A 17,219-nucleotide genomic window follows, 5' to 3' on the forward strand; every position below is an offset into this window, starting at 1 on the left:
TATTTATATGTATCTTCGTGTTTGTTGCCATGTGTATGTAGTGACGTCATAGACACACTTAAAATAGCCATTTCCAGCATATTGATGACGGGTGGAATCAGACACTTCTGTATCAAATAGTCTTTCAAACACACTATAAACCGTACCTTATCTGAAACCAAGTTTTTAATGGTTGCTGACTTGCTGGCAGTTTATTGAAAATGCATGTTCCTGAATATTGGACCCCTTTTGGACCAAGGTAAGTAATTTTAGGTCTTTATGTAGATTGCTGTTCCCATTTCTAGTACTGATATTATGTATTAAGCTATTGGTTGGAAATACTTGTAACAAATTTCATAAAGGAATAAATATACTAGGAAGCAGTGGTTAGAATACAAAGTTCCTTGAACAGGTTCCTACATGATGTTCTTGAATTGATACCACAAACGATTTTTATTACACGCTTTTACATGCGAAAAACTTTTGCTACGTTTGATAAGTTCCCACAGAATATGCTCCCTTATGAAATAACAGAATGAAAAAATGTGGTATGCCCTTCCCAACTGAATTTATTATCGAGTTGTAGTCCCAGAAATGTAACACTGTCAACCTTTTCGATCTGCATGTCTTCATATGTTATAAACATGCTGTCGCTGGAGAAATCGAGCAGTTTGCAAATCTGACATAAAACTTGGATTAGCGTACTCACACTTTCCCCAATAGGACTAGCTTTTACAGCACAGGAGTAAACGAATCTGTCACATTACGTATATTTTTTGTTGTATTATAAGGCTGTACACTTTATTCTATTATGTGAGCAGCACAAGAAATTAAGCTTCGAATTTAACCTACAGTACTCAGTTTACATATTACTTCATACTTAAAAACGCACGTTGTTAACATTTTACTTAAACAGTGCTTTGGCGAAGTTCCGCGTACTTTCTGTCGCAGCTGCGAAGATAATATTTCTAATAGCGACCGATAACCTACAAACATATAATATGAAACACTAATAATCGTTCTAACATCAACTAAAATGTACCCGGAGTTAATAAGCTAAGGTTATGACACGATTCATACGACATTCCTGCTATTTCACACTACTCGCAGTTATACTGATAACTAAACTGATGGATTCCAACTATGTCGTTATTTAACTGTCGGAGTTATCGGTATTCGCTAGCGAAAAATAACTTGGCAGTTATTAATAACGGTTAACGATAACGGTTATCAAAGAATAACTGGAACTGTGATAACAGTTACTCCAGAATAACCGTTTGGCCCACCTCTAGGCTGTGGCGACAGCCGGCAGGTTGCGGCAGTGTAGTACCAGGCTAAGCTGCGTACGTTGATGCGTAGCGACCACTACGTAGTCAACGTTGTATTTCAAGAACCGGAAAATGCAGAGTGAAACAAGGAAACGGAGAAGTGGAGATTTGCTATTTTTTAAAAAGTAATGGGAGAATCATTTTTTTCTTTGTGCAAAAACGTGAAAATTCAAAATGTTTAATATGTGGCAGTATTCTCGCTGGTCAGCGGAAGTTTAGTATTGAAGGCCATTATAACAAATTTCACAAGGACGAGTACAATTTATTGTCGGATTCTGAGCGGATGGGGAAATTGACTGAGCTTAAGAAGAGCGATCTGACGATACTAGATGAATCTGTCGTAGTTGCTGTGGTCACGAGAGATATGAGACTTTGTTTCGTCATGTCTCTCATGTAACTGATGTAACATTTTATGGAGCACCGTTTTCAATTTTTCAGGACGACAAAAATAATAGCCCAGCGTACGAGCTTAATATAGCGAAAGCTGGAAAACCATTTGCTCAAATAGTAAGTGTCGGTTAAGAGCAAACATCAGTGATGAAAATTGTAGTAACTGCTTGCGTTTGTCAGTATGTAGAAATTTTGTTCCACTCCACCTGTGATAATTAAATAAAACGTATCGTAGGTAATAGGTACTCTTTCAAAACACGACATCTTTCAAGCACTCCTACTAACCTTATTTTGTCCCACTCCACCTGTGATAATTAAATAAAACGTATCTTAGGTAATAGGTACTCTTTCAAACCACGATGTCTTTCAAGCACTACTACTACTAATCTTATTCCTACATACAATAAAGCAAGCTGGGAAACAAAACGCATAGCAGAGGAAGGAGCGGACAGGGGGGAGATAAGGGGGCGACCAGCTTGCCCCTGTGTGCACGCAGAACACCCGTTAACTCCACGCGTGCAGGATTCCTACCCGCCCCTGCCTGAGACAGATTCACTTATAACCGGCTTGGGCTAAAATATCCCAAACCGTCCAAAAATTAATTTAAATGTACGTAATCCTTATAGTTACATTGAACATAGCTCGCTTATATAAAAACCGTGTTACCAAGATTATAACAGGGTACGAAGTATTTTCGTCATAAATAGTAAGAACGTGTGACTACGTATAGCTATTTTATTAACGAACTAAAAATAATTAACTAACACAGCCAAAAATATGTTTATTCCTTCCAACATTTTCTTGCTAGACTCCTTAATGGGAAGTAAAATAAAAGGCTAATTGGTACGGCAAGGTTTCATGTTATGGCCGACAGATGTCAGCTCGACGCGATGCCACAGGCGTCTAAAGCTAGCGAAATGAGGGATGCTCAACTACCGAACCTACCGATAGATGGCTCTACCAGCTGATTACTGTCGTCTGTATTGCCCGCCGTATTCGAATTTGCCAAGAAGTTTCTCTCGGTCTGTACTGTGTATAAGGAATTAAGGATTATCGAAATGGTGATTTCTTGTTCCGCTTTCAATTGTACGAAGCGATGGAGTAAGGAAAGTGACTTACCATTTCACAGGTCATAGGACTACCGATACAATACGATAACCTAAATTATGAAGAAAATGTTTTGATATTATATAAGCTAGTTATTTACTGTGATTCTTTTCTTATGTGTGTACTTAATTACTGTATAAAACATTGTTTTACATAATGCTGAAGAAAAGGTCTTTAATTCTGTTTCTCCCCTTTCTGTAACTATGTGAATATCGTACTGAAACTAAAACCCTCTGTAAACTTTGACGAAGCCAATTGTATGAAAAGTACTGAAAGGCTAATAAAAATATTCTATTCTAACAACACAGACTTAGTGCATTTGCTAATTCGATGTTTTTGAACAGGTTTCCTCTGTAGCACGCAGGATTACTTCCGTGAAGCGGAAAGATTTTAATCCTACGTCTTGCAGTTTTCCTTGCGGAAAGCTTTTCCGACAAGATGATTACGTAGTGAGCCCTGGAACGTGGAAGAAACGTGCCATCAGTTTTTGACTTTCCGACACATTTGATGCCACCAAATAAACAGCCACGACGACATGTTGTTAGGATTTTGTGTGACAACGATGCTTCTCCATGTTATGGCCGACAGATGTCAGCTCGACGCGATGCCTTGGGAAAGATGGCAATCATTGTACACCGTCTCTTGCCGCTGCACACAATTAGTGATTGGATGAAAACGAATCGCATAATATTTGCAGCCACATTGATCGTATATGTTGCTGTTGCTTGGTACAGGTACCACGGGTTATGCATCTTTGTAAATTCGAGGTGAAAGCAGGAGACTTCATAGAAGAGAGAGAACAAACCAAATTCTCGTTTCAGTTTGTAGTGGGCACGTCCTGAAGCATGCTTTTTTTTTTCTTTTGGTTTAGGGACATCTCCGGCGGTACACCGGAAGGTTACCGCCCTTCGATAGTGCACCTTCGCGCTAATCGAAGTGTTAGGGGTTTCAGGTGCCAGCCAGCCAGCCAGCCAGCCAGCCAGCCAGCCAGCCAGCCAGCCAGCAGCAGTTCGCGGTCCCGGCCTGCAGCAGTGGTCAGCCAGCCAGCCAGCCAGCCAGCCAGCCAGCCAGCCAGCCAGCCAGCCAGCCAGCCAGCCAGCCAGCCTGCCCTCCGGTGGCAGCAGCAGCAGTCCAGCCAGCAGCAGTCCAGCCAGCAGCAGCAGCAGCAGCAGCAGCCGCCGCCGCCGCCGCCGCCGCCGCCCCGGCCCCGTCCGCGGCAGCAGCGTCCCTGCCTCTCGCCGCCGTCGCCGCCGTCGCCGCCGTCCGCCGTCCGCCGTCCGCCGTCCGCCGTCCGCCGTCCGCCGTCCGCCGTCCGTCGTCTCCCAGTGTGTGTCCTGTCCTTTTAGTGCTGTGTTTTTTCTTTCTTCCTCTTCTTGTCGTCATGTCCGCCCCCACCACCACCGTCACTACTACCACCACCGCCATCGTGTATACGTCCCCATCCGCCGCCTGCACCACAATCACTTGGTGTGCCCAGTCCCACCCCCCTCCTTCCATCCCTCCCCTCCTCTCTATCCCTTCGCCCTCGCTCTTTGTCGCCCCCTCTCCCGCTTCCTCCTCTCGTTCTGATCCCTTCCCCCCACTCCCCCAGCCTGTCACTGCAGCTCCGGCTCGGGTGGTGGCCCGTCGGGCCACTGCCCACGCCCAGCTCTCCCCGTCGCCATCGCCATCGCCACCGCCGTCATCATCATCGTCGCCATCGCCATCACTGCCACATTCGCCTGCACCGTCACAGTCACTTCCTCCGGCGCCGACTGCTGCGTCCGTGCCGGGACCTGTCCCTTCCCACCACCTCCCCATCGTTCCCGTCCCTCCTGTCACCACCCGCCCAGCTGCCGCTGTCAAACGCCCTAGTGGCGCCTCCACTTCCTCTACTCCTAAAAAGGCTCCGCCCCGCCCCCCGTCCCCACCCCAAAATGCCATGGACGTCTCCCCACCAGGCCCCGCTCCCTCCTCCTCCTCCTCCTCCCCCTCCCCACCCGGTCTCTACAAATATCTCCTGTCCCGTCCCGATCCGTCATTCCTCGAGGCCCGGAATCTCTCCCTCCTCCTCCGCCAACATTTCCCTGGCGCCCCCATCTCTCTCCTTACTCCCAGACGGGATTCCGTTCTTATCTCCTCCCCCAGCCCCACCCTCCATACTGACATCCTCTCCCGCCTCCCCATCACCCGTTTTGGCCCTAACGCCTCCCTCACCCCTGCTCCCTCCCCATCTCCTACCCGCCAACCCCAACCCCCGCGACGCCCGCCGACCCTCACCGCCGTGATCACTCGGCTTAGCCCGTTGATCACGGAGGAGGAGGTGTTGGCGGAGCTGAAGGCCCATCCCACCCTGGAGGTGCGGGCAGTCCGCCGCATTTTTAACGCGACCGGCCCCACCCGCCTTATGCGGGTGTTCTCTGAGGACGCCCCCTCCATTGACCGTCTCCTGAAGGAGGGTGCCCTACTCTTCAATCAGCGGTACAAAGTCGACCCCTCCCGTTCCCCCCCTCAATCCCTGCGCTGCCAGAGATGTCTGCGCTACAATGCACACACGACAGCCGAGTGCCGCGAGGCCCCCACATGCCCGCATTGTCGCCAAGCGCACTTCCTCCGGCAGTGCCCCAACCTCCAATCCCCTCCCTCCTGTAATACCTGCAGCCTCCCCCACCCTACCTACTCCCAAAAGTGTAAAGCCCGGCCCCCTCCCACCACCCCTGAACTCACCGTCCCTGTCCGTCCCCTGGACGCCCCCACCCCCCCTGGCAATTCCCTTCGTCCCCCCCCCACTGCTGAGGACATCATCAGGTTCCTCACCATTGTCCTCCAAAACGTCCATCCCTTTCAGCGCCCCCACACCCTCCAACAGATCTCCCTCGCCGCCCGTTCCATATTCCACCTTAAAATGTACGCCACCTATTCCAATAACCAGGCCCATTTCACCTTCTCCCGCCTTGACACCCTCGTCTAAATCCTTATCATGGCGCGACAGCATCGTATCCTTTTCAACAATATCCGCTCCCTTCCCGCCAACAAGACCCTCTTCCTGCACACCCTTGCTACCCACCGTGTGGATGCCTTCCTCCTCAATGAAACCTTCCTCCAACCCCACCACTCCATCCACACCTCCCCCTATCTCCTCCACCGCTCCGATAATCCCCTCCCAGTTGCGCGTGGCGGAGTTGCCATTGGCCACCACCGCCAGATCCCCGTTCGGCTCCAACCTCTCCTTCCCGACCCCACCGAACACCTGATCCTTAGTCTCTTCTTCCCCGGCCTTACCGTTACCTGTGCCACCATCTATGTCCGCCCCAACGCCCCTCTTCCTTTCGACTTCCTCTCCCACATCGACCGTACCTTCTCCTCCTATGTGATCGCCGCCGACCTCAACATCCATAGTCGCTCCGCTGCCCAGTTGCGGCGGTGGCATCGGTTCCTCTCCTCCCTTCAAGGCGACCTCGTCCCCATCCCCCAGCACACCCGCCCTGAATCCAATTCCACTCCCGATGTTATTCTTTCCTCCCCCAACCTCCTTGGTCGCATTACGGTGGATGTCCTGGAGCCTATTGGTAGTGACCATCTCCCTGTCCTCCTCACCGTTTCAGACGGTCGTCGCCCCCGCCCCGACCCTCGTCATGACCCTCCCCCCAAGTACATCCATGACTATTCCCGTGCCAACTGGGATGCCTACCGGGATACCCTCTCCACTCAGGTCGACAGCCACCCTCTCGCCTACCGCCATCCCGATGATGTCTCCCATGCCGCCTCCTTTCTCCAGCAGACCTTGTCTGAGGCCGTGGAGGCCCACGTCCCTACTGTTGCCATCCACCCCCACCGTCCTACCTTACCACCACAGGCCGTCCTCCTCCTCCGTGAATCCCGTCGTCTCTACCGTGCCTTCCTCCGCACGCGTGACCCGGACACCCTACGACGCCACCGGCAACTACAGCGACACATTCGAAATTTGCTCGCGGCTAAGAAACGCCGGGACTGGCGACAGACATGCACCCGTTTAAATGCTACCCTCCCCGTCAACTCGTCCAAGTTCTGGACCGCCTTCCGTCGCCTTACCGGAACTAAGCCCTCTCCCTACTATCCTCTTCTCCACGATGACCACCCCTTCCCTGACGCCCTTAGTAAGGCCAACCACTTTGCCTCCTACCTGTCCGATGTGTTTTCCATCCCTGATGATCCCCGGTTCGATTACTCCCTCTTCCCAGATATCCGCGATCGAACTGACACCTCTGTCCCTCCCCTCGCTCCTGGTTTCCAGTACTTGGACAACATTCCACACACGGAACTTAACGCCCCCATCACTACACAGGATCTCATTACTACACTCCGCACCAAACGCAACACCGCTCCTGGTCACGATCGTGTCACCTACCGTCACCTTCGTGAAGCTCCTGTCTCTTTCCTCTCCACCCTGGCCAGGCTCTACAATGTAGTCCTGTCCACTGGTTACTACCCCGACCTGTGGAAAACCTCTCGTATCCTCATGTTCCTCAAACCTGGCAAACCGCCGTCCGCCGTCTCCTCCTATCGTCCCATCAGCCTTACCTCGGTCTTCAGCAAGGTCCTGGAATCTATCCTCACCCGCCGCATCCACCAGCATCTCCGCCAGCACCGCCTCCTCCCCGTTACCCAGTGTGGCTTTCGGCCGTCCTTCTCTTCCGACGATCTTCTCCTTCACCTCACTCATCTCCTTTCCGAACAGCTCAATTCCCGTCGCTCCGCCATCTTCCTCTCTCTTGACCTCGAACGCGCCTATGACCGCGTATGGCACTCCGGTCTCCTCTTCAAGCTCCAAACCTTCGCCCTTCCCATTAACTACGTTCGTCTGATCGGTTCCTTTCTCTCCCGCCGTCCTTCCTATGTCACCATCCATAACTCCGATTCCTACACCTTTTTCCCCTCCGCCGGTGTGCCCCAAGGCTCCGTCCTCTCCCCCCTTCTGTACTTGTTGTACACGGCGGACATGCCGCCGCCGCCACCCCCCGTCCACCTTCTCCAGTTTGCCGATGACACCGCCTTCCTTGCCCTTGCCCCCACCCTGCAACGCTCCCAACACCTTCTCCAATCCCATCTTGACCGGTTCACCGCTTGGTGCAACCAGTGGTTGCTCACGGTCAATCCTTCCAAAACCCAGGCGATCATTGTAGGCAAAACCACCCCTTCCTTCCGCCTCCTTGATTTCTATCTCACCGTTTATGGCCGTCCCATCGCTCTCACCCCCACCCTTAAGTACCTTGGCGTCACCCTCGACCGTCGCCTCTCCTGGACTCCCCATCTCCAGACAATCCAAGCCAAGGCACGTTCCCGACTCCGTCTCCTCAAGCTCCTTTCCGGCCGTACGTGGGGTCTGGACCCCTCCACCATCCTACACACTTATAAGTCCCTCATCCGCCCTATCCTCTGTTACGCCCATCCCGCCTGGATCTCCGCCCCCCCTTCCTTTTATAAATCCCTCCAAATCCTTGAACGCCATGCTCTCCGCCTTGCCTATCGCATCCGTCTCCCCTCCCCCACGCGGATCCTGTATGATCTTATCCCCTTCCCTCACCTCCTCCTCTTCCTCGAAAGGATACGAATCCTCTACACCTCCCGTAAACTCGATCCTCCCCACCCGCTCGTCTCCCCGATCCTCTCCCACCCCCGCCCGCTGCCGCGCCTGTCCTCTCATGTCCCACCCGGTCTCCATCTCTCCACCCTCCTTACCCTCTCCCAAGGTGGCTTCCGCCAGCTCCCCCTCCCTGATGATGCCCTCCTCCCCTCCATCTACCCCTCCTACCAACTTTGATCCTCCCGCCCTCCTCCCGTGCTTGCTCCTCCGGGCACCCTCCCTCCCTTCTCTCCCTTTTTCCCTCCCTCCTCCTTTTCTCTCCCCTTCTCCCCCGGGCCCCCCCTCCCCTGTCCCACTCCCTCTTTCCCTCGTCCCCCCCGCCGTTGGCATCCTATTCTCCCCTCTCCCCCCACCTCCCCCCTGTTCCACTCTTGGCAGGTCCCCGGACTCGCACACGCTACGTGGACTTTCGCGCGCCGGAGATCGCCGCCATCAGTGTCTTGTGTGTGCCGTCGTGTTTCGTGTTCAGTGTTTCCCGTCACGCTCCGTTGTTCACCAGTGCCATCGTCTTCTTCAGTGTCTGTGCGTCGTCTCAACAGTTTGCAGTGTGGTTTATCGTCAAGTGTGAACGGCTCCGTGTTTGTCTCTCTGTGTCTCCTATTTTATCGCCCATCATTTTGTGACTTTTCTGTTTCCTCCTGTTTTTTTGTGCTTATGTTTCATTTGGCTGAAGAGCAGCGTAGTGTGCTGCTGCCAGCCTGCTTATTGTATAGGCATTAAAATGACAATAAAGTAAAAAAAAAAAAAAAAATTCTTTTGGTTTAGTGGACAATTATAGGAAACAAGAAACTGAAACAAGACAATTTAAAGATATAAGAAACTTGGAAATCTAATGTAAATAGTTGGTTTACAGACGATATTTTTAAATTTATCGGTATTTTATGTCTGTTTCTTCAGTACTGCACATATGTGTATAGACTGCTGTTATACATGAAATTTCGGTTTATTTATTTTTTAAAATAAAAAACAAAAGCTTACTTCCAAGCATTTATGAACGTAGTATGCGATGGGGGAGAAACTGCCATGTGCATTACCCAACACGTAATGTAGTGCACCTCAAACTGTGATTAATTTAGTCCAATTAATTTTTGCCTCTCTTTTGCTATGCGAAAAAACAAAGGATAGTGACAGGGAAAAAATTCCAAATACGTTTTTGTAGTATTGGCGAAGATGTGTACCGTTAAGTAAGTTATTAAACAAAAGGCATCACATCTGTTGTCCCGGTATTATAAAAAAAGTGGGTCAGTGTAACTTGCACACTGGACTGCTTTGACCCACACAGTCATTTCTGCATGAAAAAATGGCAATATAATGCTGGGACAAAGTAAATTCAATGAATGTCACTAGATTAGACATTCAGGACCATGAGAAACAAATAATTTTCAAGGGTAAGCACAGGGAGTAATGAAATTCAATCAGAAAATATACAAGTGTAGCATATTTCTTCATCTGACCAATTAATTTTCATGTTACACCTTGCACTATGAGAACTATTTGCAAGGAGACTAGGTCATATGTTACGGATACTGAAAAATATGAACATGAGGCTTTTTACACAAACTACTCAAATGTGGATATTTGAAAATAGCCACATTTTGTTACCCTTGTTCAAATGATAATTTACACCAAGTCCTCCTGACGATAAATAGTTTATCTCTTTGTTGTATCAATTTGCTGTAGGACTTAGTCTTTCCCATATAATTTACTTCAGCATACTCATCACTCACCTCAATCAATATTCTAGAATATTCTTGTTTGTAGTATAAAGCTGTAGCTTACTGCCCAACGGTTAATTTTGTCTTTCAATATTTTGTGTTACTGAACACCATGTTGCACATCAGAAGAACTTGCAAAATAACTATCAGATTCTAAAACCACTTCATCTTCATTTTGGCTTACTTTGACATGGGCTAAAGTTGCTTCAGACTTCACAGTAATGTAGACGATTTTACAGAAGTGTTAAATTCACAGTGTGTTTGAAAATGATGGCCCTAGTTTTAATGTGTCCTAGAACCTGTACAAAGTGACATACACTATTCCAGTTTCTGGTCAGTTGGCAGGTCTTCTTGACCTTGAGATGGCACCAGTGCTGTTTTTTTCCTCTGTTCAGTCCAGGTGTGGGTGCAGTGCAGAGCAACCACGCAACAATGTGTACACCGCAACAGAAAGCGCAGTGTGTTATTTGGCTTGTGAAAACTGTGTCGGTTATAACACAGCAAAGTAATTTTAGAAGTGAGTAAAGTAGTGAACTGTTGTTGTTGTTGTGGTCTTCAGTCCTGAGACTGGTTTGATGCAGCTCTCCATGCTACTCTATCCTGTGCAAGATTCTTCATCTCCCAGTACCTACCGCAACCTACATCCTTCTGAATCTGATGGTGTATTCATCTCTTGGTCTCCCTCTATGATTTTTACAATTCACGCTGCCCTCCAATGCTAAATTAGTGATCCCTTGATGCCTCAGAAAATGTCCTACCAATCGATCCCTTCTTCTAGTCAAGTTGTGCCACAAACTTCTCTTCTCCCCAATCCTATTCAATACTTCCTTGTTAGTTATGTGATTTACCCATCTAATCTTCAGCATTCATCTGTAACACCACATTTCGAAAGCTTCTATTCTCTTCTTGTCCAAACTATTTATCGTACTCAGTGTTAACAAATTTCTCTTCTTCAGAAACAACTTCCTCGCCATTTCCAGTCTGCATTTTATATCCTCTCTACTTCGATCATCATCAGTTATTTTGCTCCCCAAATAGGAAAACTCCTTTACTGCTTTAAGTGCTTCATTTCCTAATCAAATATCCTCAGCATCTCCTAACTTAATTCAACTACATTCCATTATCCTCGTTACGCTTTTGTTGATGTTCATCTTATATCCTCCTTTCAAGACGCTATCCATTCCGTTCAACTGCTCTTCCAAGTCCTTTGCTGTCTCTGACAGAATTACAGTGTTATCGGCGAACCTCAAGGTTTTTATTTCTTCTCCATGGATTTTAATACCTACTCCGAATTTTTCTTTTGTTTCCTTCACTGCTTGCTCAATACAGAGATTGAATAACATCGGGGAGAGGCTACAACCCTGTCTCACTCCCTTCCCAACCACTGCTTCCCTTTCAAGTCCCTCAACTCTTATAACTGCCATTTGGTTTCTGTACAAATTGTAAATAGCCTTTCGTTCCCTGTATTTTACCCCTGCCACCTTCAGAATCTGAAAGAGAGTATTCCAGTCAACATTGTCAAAAGCTTTCTCTAAGTCTACAAATGCTAGAAACGTTGGTTTGCCTTTCCTTAATCCAGCTTCCAAGATAAATCGTAGGGTCAATATTGCCTCATGTGTTCCAATATTTCTACTGAATCCAAACTGATCTTTCCCGAGGTTGGTTTCTACTGTTTTTCTTCATTTGTCTGTAGAGAATTTGCATTAGTATTTTGCAGCCGTGACTTATTAAACTGATAGTTCGGTAATTTTCACATCTGTCAACATCTGCTTTCTTTGGAATTGGAATTATTATATTCTTCTTGAAGTCTGAGGGTATTTCGCCTGTCTCATACATCTTGCTCACCAGATGGTAGAGTTTTGTCAGGACTGGCTCTCCCAAGGCTGTCAGTAGTTCTAATGGAATGTTATCTACTCCCGGGGCCTTGTTTCGACTCAGGTCTTTCAGTGCTCTGTCAAACTTTTCACGCAGATTCAGATTCAGATTCTTTATTAGTCATTCAGCATTGTTACATGCAATAGACTTCGCCAGTTCACTTAACCTATTAATTTTACAAAATAAATTTTTACATATTTAAGTTGATATTGGGCATTTCTAAAAATTCTTCTAATGAATATAATGGATTAGTTAACAAGAAGTTATGAACATTGTCTTTAAATAATTTGTCAGGCTTGATTGATCCATTTTTAGACAATTTGTTATATATTTTAATTGCCATATACTTATGACTATTGTTAGTTTTAGCTAATCTATTTTGTGGCAACAGCAGAGAAGTACACGTTCTTGTATAGTAGCCATGCCTTTCATTTGTTACACTTAAATTAGGTAGTTCAGCAAGTATGTAGTTAACACTGTCAAGAATATGTAAATTAATTACTGTTAAAATTCTATATTTAATGAACAATGGTTTACAATGTGTTCTATTATCTACCTTAGCCATTACTCTGTTTGCTTTCTTCTGGATCACCATAATTTCATTTATTTTTCTGCTGTTTTCCCAGAGTATTAACCCATACCTTAAAACAGATTGAAAAAAGGCAAAATACGCTGTCCTTACGTACTCAAATGTCACACAACACATCAGTCTCTTCAACAAATATATAACTCTTGATAACCTAACCACTATGTGATCAACATGAGAGTTCCATGTTAGACTGTTGTCAAGTACAATACCTCAAAACTTTGCCTTTTGTTTTTCTATTTTTGTAGTCTTTGGTAGACTGAACCACATATTCTAGGTCTTTTCCTCATTTAATAGCAGACCATTGGCATTAAACCATGATGTTGCATTTTATTTTGCCAATTTCATATCACTTACAAGGTTATCCAGTACATGGTTTACAGATAGAAAAGTTGTGTCATCTGCATGCATATATGTCTTTACATCTATATTTCCTGGTAAGTCATTTATGTGTACAAGGGAAAGAAGTGGTCCCAATTTAGATCCCTGTGGCACTCCATGTTGAACCTCGAGTATGTTTGACAGATAACTTCCTGAACTCACCATCTGGTTGCTTTTATTGAGGTATGATTTGATGAGTTTTAAACTTTTATCACATATTCCCTAGTACTCGAGTTTAGAGAGCAGAAGTGAGTGGTCAACACAGTCAGAAGCTTGGCTCAGATCACATAAGGTTACCTGTGCGTGCGCATGGTCCTCAAATGCTGCTAGAATGTCTCTGACTAAGAGCTCTATGGCATGTTTAGCTGACCTTCCTCTTCTGTAACAAAACTGTGATGCACTTAACATACCATTTAGTTCTAGGTACTCATACATCTGCTTATATATTATGCCTTCAAAGACTTTTCCTAGTACTGGAATTAGCGAAATTGGTCTGTAGTTTGCAGGGTCTGATTTGACACCCTTCTTAAAGACTAGAGTTACCTTGGATATTTTGAGAGGATCAGGAAAAAACCCTTCTGTGAGAGACAGGTTTATAGAATATGTTAATGGTGCTGCAATGTAATGTATGATTTTTTTCAATAGATTGTTTGACATATTAAAAATATCTGTACTGTATGAATTTTTCATTTCTTTGACTATTTTAAGAACTTCACGTTGGCGTACCTCTTTGAAGTGTTTCAATGATGATCTGTCCCTATTATGATTTAGGTTTGCTCTCTTCAGATAATCTATACATGTTACTTTGGGTTTTCTGATCAGCTTTTTGATATCATCAGCACAGCTTACAAAATATTTATTGAATGTATCTGCTGGTATTGGGACTGTCTTGTCAAAGTTTCTGACTTCACCTTGAACAGTATTAATTCCTGACCAGGCTGTCTTGCATTGGTTTTTACTATTTTTTATGACATTTGTGTTGTAGCTTAGTTTCGCCAATTGCAACTCTTTCTTATACAGTTTCTTAGTGATTTTTTCGAGATCCTTAATTTCATTAGAATTGTTTACTTTGGCAAGACGCTTCAACAGCAGTAGCTTATTTTTTAGATTCTCCAGTTCTTTGGTGTACCAAAATTTACCCTTTCTTGTTTTATCGTATTTATTTTGAACAAAATGGGCTTTTAAAATACCTGTTAAGTAATTGTGGAATGTTTCATAAACTGTTTGGGCACTGGAATCACTGTTTAGAAATAATTTGTCCCAGTTTGTTATGCTCAGCTGGTGTGTTAGTTTTATGAGATTGTGTTTTGTTAATATTAAGGTATTAGATTTTGTTAGCTTTTGTGCAGCCTTGCTCTCATCCCCTTTTATAAAATGTCTTAACTCTACTGTTAATATGGAGTGATCTGAGAAAACAAATTCCTTTACCTTGGTGGAGTACATATCATGAGCACAGTTGACAAAAGCATTATCCAAGCACGCTTGTAGTCTTGTTGGTTCTGAATTTACATGATTGAAGTTGTGCTGCCTTAGCATATTCAGTAACTTATTTACACTGGGTTTGTTACATGTTACATCAAAGCTTGAATTAAAGTCTCCCCCAGTTACAGTTACATACTGTTTCCACTACATTATGTAGCAGAGTACACTGTCTAAATTATCTAAGAAAAGTTTTATCATCTGAGTCAGGGGAATGGTAGATACATACTATGATAAGTTTCATTATATCACATATGATCCCAGTAATTTCAAAGTGTTTCTCTACACATGCCCAACTAAGATATAGTGCTCTACGCTCTATTTCATTTGAAACATAGATAACAGTACCACCATTACGGTACTGAGATCTGCAAAAACTGTTTCCATATTTATAACCTTCTGGTACATAGTATTGTATTTGTTCTGGTTTAAGCCAATGTTCTGATAGACATAAGAAAAAATACTTATTCTGTGGCAATGACTCCTCCAGAATTTCAACTTTATTTTCAAGACCCTGAATGTTTAAAAATAGGATGTTGTTGTGACTTATCTGTGAGTTAGCAGGCTGGTTTTTCACATTTTTATTTTCTTCTTGGCTTGAAACCATAAAAAATTATCACTGAATGACACAGATGTATTTTTCCTTTGGCTCCTCCTTAAGCATTGCTGTGTTGCTGCTCCAGTCGTTGGTTCTGCTACTGCTGCGGCTGTTGCTGCTTCTGCTGATAATGATGGTGCTGCTGCTGTTTCACTTATTTCTGGTGTTTGTTGTTCCATAACTGCTGTGCCTTTCTGTGAATCATTAACATTTGGAGTGTTCACTTGCATTAATAAAATTTCACATTTGCCTTGGAGAGGTTTAGCTTCACTGACAGCAGATTTCACATTGGATTCTACAGGATACACACACTTCCTGTCCATGAGAGGTATGACTCTTCTATCATCATACTGTACATTTGAGCTTTTATTTACAAGTTCTAAAATTTTTGTTACTGTTACGTTTTTTCCTAGTACATTTAGATGGGAACCATGTGTTGTGTGAAATCTTTTCCCTAAATTGCTGATGTTCACAAATGTTACATTTTCAAACCGCTTGCAAATATTTTGCATCTCTTTATTTGCAGTTTCAATTTCTTTATTTACACAGGACCATTCTATCAAGTCGTAACGGTGTGGCACTGAAAAAACAATAACATTTGTTCCTCTCAGCTCATACACTTTTCTTTCTAGCGAGATTAAGAGATCGTTTTTTTCGTTCCTAGCTATATCATTTGATCCCGCCAGGAAGATGGAAAAGTCCTTTTTGCTCAATGAGGAAATTTTTCTTGACTCATTGACGTAGCAGCACTGAATTTTGCTCCCGGTTTTATTGTACAGTTAAAACTAAAATTCTGACTACTTGTACATCTAAATGCAGCGGCTGTATTTCATCCTTGGCTGTCGGCATACATTTCAATTTTACCAGTACTTGCTGTTCCGAGATTGCCTGTTTCCTGCCTACCTTTGCAGTAAGCGAAGTCTTGTTTGGCACTATTTATTCCGTCTTTTTTGCTAACACATGTCGATATTGTCTCAGTAGAGCAGCTTAGCGGTGGAAGATTTTTCGTGAGCACTTTCGCATATGTTCTTTCACTTAACTGCTGCTGAAATATTCCATGTTTTACCTTATTCACAAAGTCGTTTGGTTTTCCACATGGTACACTCGCACTGTTAACTTCACTTTCACAATCCGTAGTCGAAAGAGATCGAAAGTAATTTTCGTTCACTATATTTATGTTTCTTTCGCCGTTTTCTGTATCTTGTGTTATCTGTTTGCGTCTTTTGTACTTCACTTCCGTCCAATTCTCCGACATAATCGTACTTTCATGGCGCGAGTTTTTCATGTTCCTTTCACTTTTTTCTTCTTTAAGTTTCTTGATATCCATCTTCAAGGAACTGATAATAAATTGTAAACTAGACACCCGTTCGCTGAGCTTTGTAATTTCATCCTTACAACTGTCACAATTTTTCTTTTTCACGGCAAAATTCACACTTTTTCTCGGACACGCACAACGAATTTTTACACTAGCCGCCATCTTACTACTAGTATCATATCTCCCATTCAGTCTTCATCTACATCCTCTTCCATTTCCATAATATTGTCCTCAAATACATCGCCCTTGTATAGACCCTCTATATACTCCTTCCACCTTTCTGCTTTCCCTTCTTTGCTTAGAACTGGGTTTCCATCTGAGCTCTCGATATTCATACAAGTGGTTCTCTTTTCTCGAAAGGTCTCACCCCTAGTGAGATAAGCCTCTACATCCTTACATTTGTCCCAACAAAAACTGTCTATCATTGGCTAAAGTCATTCAAGTCTTGCTTCACAAGTCTGCACCACTCTGAGGTCTCTGGCTGTGAACACTCTATTAAAGGATAGACGAAGGTGGTATTCTGGTAGCTATGCTACTACGCTATCTGTTGGCACATGACGTTGAAACGATTATATCTGTCATCCATCAGGTTTCATATGCCATCGAGGGATCAAAAGTGACATCATTTTTCGAGATGTACACCAGGGGCCCTGAAGATGGACTCGCAGCTCGCCAAATGTCACCGACAGTTGGCAAAGTTTCTATCAGATGGCATACCCCTGAAAAGCCCTCAACTTGTCGGTAGTCTCGTCACACGTGCAACAAATGGCAATCAGGGCAAGACCACTGGCTTGCCATATGTGTGGTAAATTAATGACGCCGAGGATCCAATTTTCACTGCAGGCAAAAGTTATGATGCTCAGA

This window comes from Schistocerca cancellata, chromosome 11 (genome assembly GCF_023864275.1).
Source record: "Schistocerca cancellata isolate TAMUIC-IGC-003103 chromosome 11, iqSchCanc2.1, whole genome shotgun sequence".
NCBI lineage: Eukaryota > Metazoa > Arthropoda > Insecta > Orthoptera > Acrididae > Schistocerca > Schistocerca cancellata.